At 34.0% G+C, this 13,157-nt stretch overlaps 1 pseudogene; it reads left to right on the top strand.

The window, feature by feature from the left end:
* LOC149537455 (uncharacterized) overlaps nucleotides 1-13,157 on the top strand; it is a 49,420-nt pseudogene that overhangs the window by 8,973 nt on the left and 27,290 nt on the right.

Here is a 13,157-nt window from a genome sequence, read left to right as displayed (position 1 = left end):
CCACAGTGGTAGCTCACTTTAATTCCTCAGTGAGTGGGCTTTTTTTTTAAAACCCTTCCGAAAATGGCTCCCCACGAATGTGGGATTAATTTTTGTGATTTTTTAGGATGCGTCCTTTATTCCCAACATAGTCTAGGCATCCAACCGAGGGTTTCACATTTCTCGGCATCACATTTTGGGATTCTAGCTTGGAGGACTGCTTTTTCAACTGTAGAGATTGCTTCCTGCTTGCTATGAAAGTTCTTAGCCCATTTTTGTCAAACCCCCCGACAACACCTTTCTCTATCTTTCCGACATTGTAATTGGAGATTCCAACACCCTTATTTAAACTTTCGCCCACTATTTTTTACACCTCCCACATGCGTGCTGAGATTTTTGGCTCGACTGTGATCGCATTTTCGGTGGAAACTTTTCTCATTCTCGGTGGTTGTGTACTCGGAGGTGTGTTTCTCCAGGCATGTTTTGGGCAATATTTAATTGTTTAGGCTGACTGTTAACTAAAACTCCTGCCCACGGACACCTGCATTTTGCTGCCACATGGTCAACACGACAAGCACATGGACTATCATCTCTACGACGCATTCCCTTTCAAATTTTTTTGGGCCTGTTATCTCAGCACCAACAGTGACACGCAAGTCATTTGACACTTCAAACTTTTTGTGCCAACATGGAACTACTTATACGCCCACATTAGCAGTGACAATCAGGATTACCACATCACCCATGGAACTCGGGTTGATCTACCATGTTAGTGTACTAATCCATACATTCCATACAGTATGGACTCCCAATCAGTGCCACGTCCCCTACCATGTCAGCCCAGGTGTTGATTTTTTGCTGACATCATATTTTCACTGGGTTAAAGTTGAAAATCATTTGATCGTCAAACCTAGACCATTTACAACTACAATGATGGCCTTTTGATTGCCAAATTTAACATCACAATTTTTGCTCCAAACCCCTCTTAGATTGCTTTTCAGTTTGGCAGCCTAACTTTGCGAGCCGATTACTTGGACATCTGTACACCGATTCAAGTGCATTTTTTTTTAAATTGGGTAAAATTTCCTAAAGTTTCTAGTGGTGGTGGTGTTTTCTGGTCTTGGTGCATAGATTTTGTAGAAATTGTGTTTTCTGGCAACTATACCTACATAATCCTGCATTTTACAACTTCAAGAGCTCTATATGGGCATATCTGGTCACTTTTAGAGTTCTTTTTTTTTTGAAAGTGTATTTTTTTGTCTACTTTCTAAATCTAAAGTCAAATTCTAGGGTTGTGTAGACCAATTTCTCACTTTTAGAATTAGGCCTTTTTCGACATTGTAAAGCTTTGATTCTTTTTTTAGAATTGTTGTAAATCTAAGCTACAGTGCTTAAGTGACAGATTTCAGCCTTATAAGGTAGTTGTAAGAGAAAAATTAGAAAGTCCACTTTGTTCATTTTGACATGTGGCTCATTGTAAACACACTACTTATAAAGTACCAAAAGCAACTTTTTTTTTTTCGGGGGGGGGCTCTTTTGATTGAGTGAAAAGGGGGGATGTGTATTGTGTTTCTTCTGTCTCTATTTTGTGCTCTTTTTATTTCTGTATAATGGGTTTTAAATGTCCTCCTGTAACTTCATGCAACTATTCTACATGGAAAGATATTGCATGGAGTAGATTAATGGAAAAAGGATATAGTCTTTATGTTGATGGTACAATTACCAAACCTATTGATGCTAAAGAACTCATTGATTGGAAAATTCAAGACCAACATGCTTTAGGAGTAATCAGGAGTTGTGTACATGGGGATCTTCTCTTTCACATTAAAAATTGTTCAAACTCTAAAGAAGCTTGGGATAAACTTAAATCATTGTATGATAAGGTGGATGAAGAAAAGGGATTTCAGATTGAGGATGATCTGCTTCTCTTGGATCCTAAGAATTATGACACAATTTAGGATTACATCATCAAAGTCAATGAGTATAAGGCACTTCTTAAAGATTGTGGAAATCCCATGAAGGATGACAGGTTGATTCATCACATCCTGAAGTGGCTACCTTCTAAGTATGCCAACTTTGTTTCAAGTTTTAATACTCACAAGTTGACCATGGGATCTTCTTACCAGAAGCCTTCCTTTGATGGATTTGCAGACATGTTGATTGTTGAACAATCTCACTTGGTGGATTTTGGACTTCTCAAGTCATCAAAGCCCAAAGCCTTTGTGGCTAGTGATGATCAAAAATCAAGTCAAGGGGGGAAAAGAAACAATAATAAGAAGCAGTGGAAGCAGAAAACACCATCTAGGACACAACAATCCTCCTCTCAACAAGGTAGTTCTTCTTCAAACAAGAAGGGAAGTAATGAAAAGAAGGAAAAACTCTTTTGTGCATACTGCAAAAAGCCAAATAATGATGAGCATCATTGCAAGAAAAAAAGAATTGATGAGTTAGAAAATCTACTCAAGAAGAACAAGATTCAAGTGCCAGGTACTTCCAAGGATTCTACTCCAACCTCTTCAAAAGGTAAAGGTCAAACACTTACGGAAAACACAAGTTCTTCATTAGAATGAATACCTGACTTAGGTGCCTCTTACCATATGGGTTCTTCAAAGGAAGACTTTTCTTCATTGAAGCAATCAAAGGTACCACACATCTTCATGGGAGATGATACTAAGATGGAAGTTGAAAGGAAAGGACATGTGGAAATGGAAAATGGGGAATTCAAAGATATTCTCTACATTCCAAATCTAAACTCTAATCTCCTATTAGTTTACCAAATCACTCACCTTGGAGATGGTCATAAAGTTGAGTTCCTTCTAGATTCAATAATGGTTTGAAGTCTCAAAAATGATTCATTGGTCGGAGTGGGGAAAGTCAATGATGACAAGAGCCTTTATTCCTTCTCCCACTTTGTGCCTAAGAGTCATTCTCAAGCCTTGTTGACTCACTCTACTTCAAACATCAACTTATGGCATGAGCACTTTGGTCACCTTGACTTCCGTTCTCTTCAGCAAATTTTCTCTAAACATATGGTTAAAACTCTACCCAATATCAACTTTTCTAATAGAGAATGTTCATCTTGTTCAGTGGATATGAATCTCAAGGAGAAGTTTGATAAAGGGAAGTCTTCTCGAGCTCTAGTTGTTCTTCAACTAGTTCACATGGTATTAGCAGGTCCCTTTGCAGTGACTTCAGTCAGCCAAGACCGCTACATACTCACATTTGTTGATGACTTTTTAAAATTCACTTGGGTCTTCTTCCTTCATCATAAGAATGAAGTGGTTCATAAGCCACAAGACTTCAAGACTCGTGTTGAACACAAGTCAAGGAAAGCCATCAAATTACTAAAGGTGGACAATGAGAATAGATATGTAGACATAAGACTAAAGAACTTTTGTGGAATTGAGGGGATTGATCTTTAAAACTCACGAGCATTCTGTCTGCATAAGACAAATGTTGTAGCTATAAGGATTAGGACTCTCAAGACCATGGCAAGTTGCATGATTAAGGCCAAGTCTCTATTCTTCAATTGAAATCGGGAAATTGTTATTTCTATTCTCATTTCAACTTTCTCAAATTTGATTAAATTTTTTAATCCATTTTGATCATTGAGAATCTGTTGAAAGACTGAAAAACTTGGCCATCCTTAAACCTCACACACTAAGGAAGAAATTAGGCTTCTAAAAATTAGTCAACTTTGACTATTTAACACTTGAAGTAAGTCTTATTGTGTGATGTTTAAATCATAGACCACCCTTAAACATCACAATAAATCTTGTCTCTTGTCCCTCGACATTTCAAATAAGAGCAATTGGGGTCTTTCCTAGTTGTAGTAATTGGAAGAAATTAAGCTTGATAAAATAGGTCAACTTTGACTATTTAACAATTTTAGCCTAGGAAGTAAGCCTTAATATGTAATGTTTATTTTTTAAATAGTAGACAAAATTGCAGAAAATTTAGGCCAACACAAATAGTTGAATTGGGATAGGGACAAAACCCCCTCTGTGCACAAGCATTCCCATGATAGGAGAAGCTCCGACAGATTCATTCACAAACTCTCTTTCACCAACACTTGTAGGTACATATTACATATATTTAATGTCGTAGTTCTGATTTGAAAGACATTATTTAAGAGTAAAAATGTTGGAACAACAATGTTTGGTGTAAATTATTTATTTTACAAGTTTTATACTATTAAGTATGCAATTAGATTTGATGCATTTATTCTGATTTGAAAAGGTTTATTCTAGTTTTAAAAACTGTTGCAAATGATATGATCTTGTGTATATTTTCACAAGGATATATTTTTCCATTGATATACTAATTGTTATTCAGTTTGCCTTGCACTTGCTAAGCTTCACATATGACTGGCTGCAAATAATAAATGAACAAAAAGAGTTTTTCTATATCAATTCACGCTTTTCTTGATTGGCTTATAATTTGCAGCTTGTCTGTTAGTATGACAATTGTATTAGTGCCACAGAAGACCATCTTTCATATGTGACCAATAATCCCAAATGTCAATTTTATTGGGGCATGAATTATTTGTTAGAAACAATCAACATTATCCTAACAAGATAGGAATGTCCTCCATGAAACTAGGTCATACAACATTATCCACTTATCCTCTAGAAACATCTTCTATAATGTCCTCATCTCATAGGCTCTCTATATATAGAGGCCATTGCATAGGTTTGTTAGCAATCAATTTGTGAATAAAATTTGCTTCGCTTAAGTGTTTATTTGTAATATTTTTTATTGTCTAGTGTTTATCTTGTTGCTAATATATTAGATCTCAATTAGATATTAGATCTCCTTATTTTATCATGGTAGTAGAGCCTAGTTTAGCTAGGTTCAGCTGGAGATTCATTTAGAAGTTCAGCTAGAAATATTGCTAGAGGGTTTTTGCTGCAGGCAAATATATTGTTGGAAATGGTTTGTTTGCAAGGTTGATATATTTTTGCAGTGATACTTTCGTGCAAGGCTGTTATGCTTCTAGAGTATTGCTAGATTTGTTTGAAATCTGGTTTTTTTTGCTAACATGGGTTCTTCAAATGAAGTTTTTCCTTTCTTTGATAGAAGTGGTTTTGTAGATTGGAAGATTGCAGTCAAGAATGCTCTAAGAGAAAAGGCTTTATGGAGAATAGTAAATAAAGAAATTGGGGAACCTCAACAAACTGATAGAGAAAAGGAGTTGTGGAAATGCAAGTTGAAGCAAGCTAGAGGTATTATTGGTAAAGCTTTGAGCCCCAATCTAAATAGAAGATTTGTTGATATTCATAACCCAATAGAGTTGTGGGAGACTTTAGATAAAGATTATAAAGATGTAAAAATTGCTAGCATGTTCAATATAGAAGAAAAAATGATGAATTTAGATTCATCTAATTTTGGAAAAATGTCTGATTACTTCAATGAAGTTACTTTTTTAAATGCTCAGCTCAAAAAAATAGGTGCTGAATATACGAAAAAATATTTTCAGTTGATTGCAATGGTTGAAAGTAAGCTTCCCTAGACATATAAAGTATTTAATGAATCAAGGAAAAGGGTTCTTCAACTAAATCCCAATACCCCCTAGCAAACTTTTGATCAATTTTGCAAATTTGTTCTAGATGAAGAAGTTCAACTTATTAAAGAAGGGCATATTAAGAAGAATCATGCATATATAGCCAAAAGTAAATTTTTAGAAATGATGGAAAAAAGAATTGGAAAGGAAATGATAAATTTTGAAATAATGAAGGTTCTAACCATTTTTCTAGAAATGATGGTGCAAAAAAGCAAGCTAGAAAGCCCTTTATTTGCAGGTATTGTGGAGGTGAGAATCACATGGAGAAATTTTATTTGAAGAAAAGGGACAATGAAAGGCAACAATATAAGCCCAAGCACAAAAGGTTTAAAGATGGAAAGAAGGATATACATAGTTTCATAGCTATCTCTTTAAAAAGGCAAGAGAAATCAAATGAGGAGGTATTTGCTACACCCAAGAGTAAATCTAGTGTTAAGGGGGTATGCATTGCTTTAGATTCTCATAAAGATTCGATTTTAGATTCAACGACATCATCACAAATGACTGGGGATAGATCTTTGTTTATTGTTTTTTATGAAGGGAAGAATTTAGATCAAGAAATTTCTATTGGCAATAAAATGAAACTTCCAGTTTTAAGAATAGGAATTGTTAATGTAACAAATTTGGCTTTTGAAAAATATTTTATTGGTTGAAGGATTGGGGGTGAATCTTATTTCAGTATACAAAATAGTTCAAGTTGGATATGAGTTTGTTGTCAATGCTGATCAAGTTATTGTTAGAGATATAAAAGACTCAAGCAATATAATTGCTATTGGTAGAGTTGATCATGAAGAGAATCTATTTAAATTTATGGGGTTTCTTGATAATAAATATAAACTCTCTCATTCTTTTATTGCTCAGATTGATTATATGTCACAACTTTGGCATGCTAGACTTGGACATTTAAGTTATAGAAAAATAAAAGATATTATTAGAATGGATATAGTTAGAGGATTAACAAAAATTTCAGCTTGTGAAGGTGTGTGTGAAGGTTTTGTGTTAGGGAAACATCATCAATATCCTTTTGATTCAGGCAAAGCATGGAGATCTAATCATCCATTACAACTCATTCATAGTATTTATGTGAACCAAGGTATCCTTCACTTTCAGGTGCCAAGTACCTTCTCACTTTTATTGATGATTACAACAGGAGAGTATGGGTTTATTTTCTTGAAAGGAAAAAAGAAGTGTTTGAATTGTTTCAAAAGTTGAAGGAATTAGTTGAAAATCAAAATGGCAAAATAATTAAATGTTTAAGGATAGATAATGGGGTGAATATTGCAATTATACATTTGAGTCATTTTGTGAAAATTATGGTATTAAGGTATAAAGAACAGTTCCTTATACTCCTCAACAAAATGGGGTGGCTAAACAAATGAATAGAACTCTTTTAGAAATGGCTTGTTGTATGTTACATTTTAAAAGTTTGCATAATAAATTTTGAGGTTTGGCTATTTCTTGTGCTGCACATATTATAAATAGAATCCCCACCAAAGCTCTGACAAATATCACCCCTAAAGAAGCATGGAGTGGTAAGAAACTTCACATTAGATATTTTAAAGTATTTGGGTGTATTGCTTGGGCACACATTCTTGATGTACAAAGGGAAAAGTTAGAACCAAAGAGTCATAAGTGTTTGTTTATGGGTTATAGTGAAGAATCAAAGGCTTATAGGTTATATGATTTGACAACAAACAAGGTCTTTGTTAGTAGAGATGTGAAGTTTGATGAACATTCACAACTTACAGCCACTCCTTCTCACTCTACCACAACAAGTGCTTCTCTTTTTTCAGATATTTTACGAAGAAATGGAGACTACATTGAATCAATTAAGTAGGTCGTTTTAAAAATTTAAAGGATTTCTTTAATAAATTAATTTAATTATAAAATTAAAAAAAAGATAGAAATTATAAAGTTATAAATAAAGTTATTTTGATCCATTGAAACTTACTAGAAAATTCTTGGAGACCTATGTAAGGTGTTGCCTTGAACCATAGGAAACCATCATGGTTTTATATTTCTCATGTATTTGTGATTCCTATCAAAATTGAGTCTTATGTGTAATTTTAGAGGTGGAAGACCCCTTTCAAATGAATGGTTCCTAAGACACAAAACTTGCTTAAGGTTTTGCACTACTTATGAACTAATTCTAATAAAACATAGGTCAATAAATCCGAATGTCATAAACATCACACACTAAGACTTGATTCCTATCTAAAAGTGTTAAATAGTTGAAGTTGACTTATTTTTTGAAGCATAATTTATTCCTTAGTATGTGATGTTTAAGGATGGCCAATAAATCTATTCAAATCTAAGATGTAATTAGATATTTTCTAAAACTTATTTGATTGGATGCTCTATAAAATCTTTCAAATCATTCCCTATTGAGACAGTTTTGAAGAGCTAAGTAGAGCAACTGCTGAGTTTAGCGAAGATTTACTACTCGGATGGGAAGGATTCGAAGTGTTTACAGAGGAAATCTAGAGGATGGAGAAACAATGGCTGCAATACTTGACAGCTTGTCCCATCCCAATTGAGTTCCTCTTTTAGGATGGTTCATGCCATGAAAAAGTGGTGAACTTCTTCTAGTTTATCAGTACATGTTGAATGGTAATCTGGATAGTTACTTATATATAATTTTGAGCTTCTAGATTCGATTGTGTATATTTATATCAACATTTCGGATTGCATTCTATGATTGTTATATCTTTTTTTATATGGACGTTTTGGATCACACTTTATAATCTAAGTATTTGTTTGTAATTTTGAGCTTCTAGATTTTATTGTGTATATCTTTTTTAACATCATGTTTCTGATCACATTCTATGATCTATCATTAGATATTTGTTTGTAAGAGCTTCTATGTGTGTATCTTTTTTACATCAACATTTTGAATCATACTCTATGATCCATCGTTAGATATTTGTTTGCTAGACAAACTCAGATTGGAGATCTGAATTAGAGCGAGAGATTCAGAATAGTGAGCGGCTTGGCTTCGGCTCTTCACCGTCTCCATGTGGAATCAAGCCCACGCGTTCTGCACAGAGACATCAAATCCAGCGACATAATGTTGGACTGCAACTTTGTGGCACGCCTTGGAGACTATGTTTTGGCCCCCTTGATGAAGCACGAAAACAGCTCATACTAGACAAACCCTGGTGGAACCCTAGGTTATATTGCACCGGAGTGCTTTGAAACACACAGGGCCGGCTCTGAATCGGATGTTTTCAGCTTTGGCGTCGTCGCTGTGGAAATTGCTTGTGGAAGGCTTGCGTTGGACAGAGAGCTTGGTGCCTCTAATATGGGTTTGGTCGGTTGGGTTCGCAGTATGAACGAAGCGGGACGCATACTTGATGCAGCTGACCAGATGCTTGATAAGGAAAATGATGGTAAGCAAATTGACTATAGGAAGAGACCAACAATACGGCGACTTCTTGAAGCCCTCAACTTTGCTTCCCCGCAGAATATCTGGAGAGACTTATTGGCGACTTCGAAAGAGGTTCATGTTTATCAGTTCTGCCAGCTGTATTTAATGATAATGATAGGTAGTGTGTTAAGGTTTAGGTTTACAAGAAACAAAATTGGAACAGTTAAAAACCAAGTGGATTTGTGGATAGGATAGAGTTTGATGTTCACTTTGCTTTGGAAATGGAGGAGTCGACAGAATAGAATTTGTTCTAAATCTGCACTTTTATAGTAGCCTTTACTTTTTCCAAGCATAGAATTTGTTAGAAAGAATTTGTTAGAAATCTTCACTTTTACCAATATGTGAAGTGTAGAAATATAATTAGATTATTAAATTTGTTAAGTGTAAAAATATAACTAGATTATTAAATTTATTTTTTCAGTAAATGTTATAGGTTAGTGACTTGAAAGTAATAAATCTTTCTTCCAGTTATTCCTTCAACTCATGAAAACATTTCTTTAATTGTGCATATGCTGTTAAGTATAGAAATATATTTAGATTATTAATTTGATTTATCAGTAAATGCTATTGGTTGGTGACTTGAAAGTAATAGATCTTTCTTTCAGCCATTCCTTCAACTCATCAAAACGTTTTTTTAAAAATTGTGTGTATAATGTAAGTGTAGAAATATACTTAGATTATTAAATTTGATTTATCAGTAAATGCTATTGGTTTGTGACTTGAAACTAATAGATCATTCTTTCAGTTATTCCTTCAACTCACCAAAACATTTGTTTTGATTGTAATACACGCACGCACGCACACCCACATACACACACACTTCGACTTTGATTCACTAAATGGTAACTTGCTAATTTTTAGAAAATAAATTCTAATAATTTGAAAATCTCATCAGTTTCATTTTCCCACCATTGTTCTCCACACTTCTTTTAGTGACATACTTCTTAAACATTTAGTTTTCTTGAAACATCTAGGTACCAATTTAACATGGAATGGATCTGAATTGAAGATTTTGGCTATCTTTACTTAGCACATTCCCACTGTAAAATCAGAATTTCATGGTCAATAAAAAGCTTCATATAATGCCATATATTCTACCATGAATAAATTAATTCATGCAGCCCAAGCAATAGTATTTTTGGTGCCCAAAGAAGAGTTAAGACCATTCCATCACATGCAACCGGATAACCGTACTTTGAATTTATTATTTGCAGCCAAAGTAACTAAATGCCCATGCCTATTTCAGATTCATTCAAACAGATTTTTGTCCCCAAAACATATAGTCTTTACTTGACCAAGAATGTTTAGGAAGAATGGTAGGATGCAGCCCGATCCAGGAAACATTTTAGCTTTATTAAAACAGATTTTTATTGCAGCCAAAAACTTTAACTTTGAATATTATGAAAGGGCTAAGTGAAACGATTATATAACCATAAACGTAATGAAAATTTAAATGTAAAAAGAGAAAATTTTCATTTCTCGTCTTCTCTGTATGAAACTACATGAAACTACGGCCAAGATTGTCTTTTTCACTCCCTATCACAAAAATCTATTACCACAAAAACTTTTAACCAAGAATGCACCATCCGCTTTTGGTAGTTATTAAAATATTAAAACTAAAACCATCTTGTCCGTCCATTCTTTTTGGGAATGTAGTTGTCACTTTCTTTAGTTGTGAATACTTTTCCAATTACATAGTTTCATTTTTTTCCCCATTGTGATCTTGAGATGATTCTTTGTAGATCTTAGTGTCTTGATGTGCTCCAAATGTGAACATGCACACATACATATGAATACAACAAGGCAATTGTCAATTTATAATATTGCCTTTCATTATATTAAAGGCATATAGAGAAAGTCTAGCTATAACAATAAACAAAAATAATATTGGCATACTTTTTCACATCCATTTTTAAAATTCTTGAAATTCTTTGGTTAACATATTGGTCTTTTGAAAAATACAACTCAAGCCCTCGAAAAACATCTCTATTTACAGCAATCAAACAAATTGTCAAACAATTTAATTTCTAAATTATTAGGTATAACTCCCTAAAATAGATATGTAATGAATATATGTTTTTTACTTTAAAAATAAATGACTTATTCTCTTAACAAGAAAGCAAAAAAGATATCTAATGAACAATCATCACTATAAAGTATTAATGAATTGGATGTAAACTCATATGCTAAAACATACAAATTATATCTATGTTTTCATTTCGATAACCATGAAAATTGAACACAATGTATGACCATAAGAAGGATAGAATGATCAAAAGTATAAAAAACAAAAGAACAAAACCCATACTGTCACATTGAACACCATATAACTAAAAATTAAAACACAATTAATACGTTGAATCAATTCATTATTTTTCATTTTTCATTCACCCATTCACCACGACAAATAATGAAAAGTAAATTAATGAAAAACAACAAAAATGATTCCTACCTTTCTATTATCAAAATTAAGGTTCGAACATGTGGTCTATGGGGAAATTTTTTAAAATTTGGATGCTTCAGAGCTGAGAAAGAATGGCTATCTAGAGGTTTCCATAGGCTCTTCTACTACTAGCTAGGATGTAGGGGTCCTAGTTGGAAGTTTGGGAGAGCAAGTGTATTGATTCCTCATGAGGTTTTTGCTATCATCTTTCCACAATCAGAGAAAGTTTTAAACTCTATTCCTATGTCAGTTGGCTTTCTTTCTAATAAAGAAGATTATGGCTCTCCAAAGGAAGGTAATGGTAAGGAAAACATTTCCAAGAAACAATAGGAGGTGGCCAACAATCCAAAAAATAGGTCAAGATTTTTTACAGATTCGAAAGGTAAGAACTCTTTTCCTCACTCCAAGGATTTGATTAGGATGGGTTGTAAGGATGGACAATATTGTATTTTTTCCTTGAGCCCATCCTAGATCACTCAACAACATTGATGGCATTGACTCTGATAGGGTAATTTCTTGGTCCTCTCTCGAATATAGAAACTAATAGTAGCTTTGTAAAAATGAAATGACATCTGAAAAGCCATGTGGAAATAGAAACCTTTCTAAGGGGCTTTCTATCCTTTGAGTTTTCCAATAAAGAAGATTGTAATTATGCCTTGTATGGTGGATCATGATGTTTGGAAATATGGCTCTTTCCTTCTAGAAATGGTCGTCCAAGTTAAACTATGATGATTCATTCTTCTCAGATCTAGCTTGGGTTAGGTTTCCAAGCCTTTCTCTGAAGTTCTAGAACTTGGATGTCCTTAAAGGGTTGGCAACTTGCTTTGGGGAACTCTTCTCTGTTGACCTAAATACTTTAGCTAAATCTAGATTAACTTTATGCTAGGGTCTTTGTAATCATTGGGAGACTAGAGAATATTTCCTTGGCTATTGAGATTAAATCAAAGTAAGGGGTTTTAAAGCAAGAAGTGGAGTTTGAACCCCTCTTTTTCTCCTATTTCATTTGTAACAAAGCTAGCCATCGGGAAAAAAATTGCACTGTGAAGAAGAAGAAGGTGGCTAAACAAGGAGTTCCCTCTTCTTTGACTCCTTCCTCCTATTTCCCCTTTTTCAATCACATTTGGAAACTATTGGTGGAGAAAGAAGAAGATATTTATGCTTTGGTAGAATCTCAAACTCAAAGATAAAGTCTTTTTCCTTCGCATCCTATGGATCCATAGCTAGTTGCGATGGTTTCCCCAATTTTCCATCTAGTCACCAGGAAAATGGATCCACTGGCTCTTTCCCCTAAGGACCCAAATTAGGATTAGGGTTTACTTTAGTGGAAAATACTCACCAAATGGAGAATCTCACTCATTGATGACCCTAAAATTGGTAAATTTCTTTACACTTTTCGGATGGTGACATCGCTAGCACTCTATGCAAATAGGGTAGCATGCTTCATCCAATTTCCATTAATGATACATAATTATGTTTATTTTAGTGATGACTTAGCCAATAGAATATAATCTTTCCACATGACAAATTAAATATTATCACCTACAATTTCCAAGGCTTGCCTCTATCAATGGTCATATTTGCCAATATGTGGTAGAAATTAAAAGCTCAATTATAGGCTAAGTACATACATTTGATAGGTGTCTCTTTTCTAGAGAGTTTCCATGGAACTTTTTATGATTTCTCACTTTGGCCCAAATCAAATTTTATTATGGACACATGTATCTATTTTGGGAACTTTCTCTAAA

The sequence above is a fragment of the Cupressus sempervirens genome, chromosome 9, assembly GCF_028749045.1.
Source record: "Cupressus sempervirens isolate cs-2001-9-10 chromosome 9, ASM2874904v1, whole genome shotgun sequence".
Taxonomy (NCBI): Eukaryota; Viridiplantae; Streptophyta; class Pinopsida; order Cupressales; family Cupressaceae; genus Cupressus; species Cupressus sempervirens.
Note: the sequence above shows the minus strand (reverse complement) of the source record. Positions and strands in the feature narration are given on the sequence as shown.